Genomic DNA, 2,171 nt, shown 5'->3' with positions numbered 1-2,171 from the left:
GCACGCGGTCGCGTGGTTGGGGTGAAAATGGGGTTGACGCGATCGCGTGAGGCGCGCTATCGCATGGAGGGGGTAAAAGAAGGGATGACGCGATCGCATGGGGCATGCGATCGCGTCGCTGAAAATTGTGCTAAACGCACGAATCCAGCGTCGTTCCAGGGCAACTCTCTGTCTCCTATTGGGAATTGTGCAATCCATGCGACGCGATCGCGTCGCTCACGCGGTCGTGTGGGATTGGTTGTGTGCATGTGACGCGATCGCATGGGGCATGCGATCGCGTGGGCCATTTTGTGCTAGACGCACAACGGCCGCACGATTCCAGCCTAACTTTCTGGACGTTGACGCCGATCTCTAGGTCACACGGCCGCGTGGATGACGCGGTTGCGTGGGAAGTGTAGTTCGCCATTTGACGCGATCGCATGAGTGATGCGGACGCGTCGCGCACCCTCTCTTTTTTTTTATATGCAGAATGCGGAATGCAATATGCAGAATGCAGTGCTTGATGTGAATGCTGTGCATGATTCCAGGTTCAATAAAATAAAATAAAATTCAAAAGCAAACAAAACTAAATAAGATTAAAATTGCAAAAGGAACGATCATACCATGGTGGGTTGTCTCCCACCTAGCACTTTTAGTTAAAGTCCTTAAGTTGGACATTTGAAGAGCTTCCTGTTATGGTGGCTTGTGTTTAAATTCATCCAGAAATCTCCACCAGTGCTTGGAATGCCAATAGCCTCCGGAGTCCCAAACTAGGCATGTAAAGCTTCTGAGCAGCTTCAAACAGATTTGCAGGCTTCCGGGGTGACGAATGTCAGAATAGATTCGCCTCCGTCTTGATCTATATTTTTCCATTCGAGCGATTTAGAAAGTAGATTCTCACCATAGTGACCAAACGTTTTCCGAGATCCATTCAATTGAGCTTGATACCAATCCGTGCACTTCAAGTTGAAGCATGGAACCTTATTGAACCTTGTACACCAGCTCTGAGCACGAGCCATTTCCCTCTTACTCTTAAAGCCGCATAGAGCTCTAAACTGGCCATCTGTTTCAAGTAAACCATATTCAAGTGAATAAATAAAGTTAAAGGTTAAGGATTGTACCCACTTGAAGCTTGTATTAGGCGGTAATGGCCTTGGGGTAGGTGATTCCAATGGTTCTGTGAGTTCTACTCCCTTGTGTTCTTCTGTGAATTCCTCTACTTTCTTGTAAAGTTCTTCAAATGCATCTGAGTCCTGGTCAAAGTCTTCTATGTCTTCCTCATCACTTGAGTCATAGATGGGAGGTTGAGAGAAATCTACCTCTGCATCATCTTCATATTCATTTGGGGAAGATTTTTCGATCTCAGAGAATTCACTTGCGGATGCAAGTTCATTACTAAGAGAGCTTGACTTGCGACTATCATTATCAAGGGAATTTGTGTCCTGGGTTATTCCGTCTAGTTCTTCATAAACGACTTGCCTTGGGGATTGTGCAATATCCTCCTTAGCATTAACTGTAAGGTCTTTGACGGAGTTCTCCTCAGCTCTGGATTCCCATGGAGGTTCAGCGTCTCCTAAATTTTCAACCAACTCTTCTTCTTGTACAATGACAGCTTCTTCTACTTGTTCGAGTACGAATTCCTGCTCTGTCTTGTCCACTGGAGTTTCTAATATCTCCTTCATGCTACGCTCTTCATTAGATTGTCCACATGGGGCTGTGGTTGGTCCTTGAATGTTCGCGCATCTAGAAACTAATTGAATTACTGCTTGCTCCAGTTGTCAAATAGTTGCTTGAAGTTTATTTACTGTTGCCTTGAGGCAAACCTCTGATTCTCGGGGTGATGGATTTGGGCATGAGACATAGGGAAGTGGTGGTGCTTGGGAGTGATTGGGTTGGAACTGGGGTAGGAAAGGATCATACGGTGGCGATTGGTGAAGAGAAGCTTGTGAGTGGGGCGGTTCGAGGTTATGTTGAGAGGTTGGTCTATGGGCACGGGGTGGGGCTTGTTGGTAGTTACAAGATTGTCCACCATATCTATCAGCTGGGTATGCATTGTAGAATGGTCGTTGTCCATGATATCTTGGAGGGTGTTGTTGCCTAAAGGGTTGATTAGATCCTCTTGGCTCCATCCATTCTTGATTGGTCTGACCTTGATGCATATTCCTACTGTAACTTCTATTTCCTTCAACAAA

Source organism: Arachis ipaensis, chromosome B06 (genome assembly GCF_000816755.2).
Source record: "Arachis ipaensis cultivar K30076 chromosome B06, Araip1.1, whole genome shotgun sequence".
NCBI lineage: Eukaryota > Viridiplantae > Streptophyta > Magnoliopsida > Fabales > Fabaceae > Arachis > Arachis ipaensis.
Note: the sequence above shows the minus strand (reverse complement) of the source record.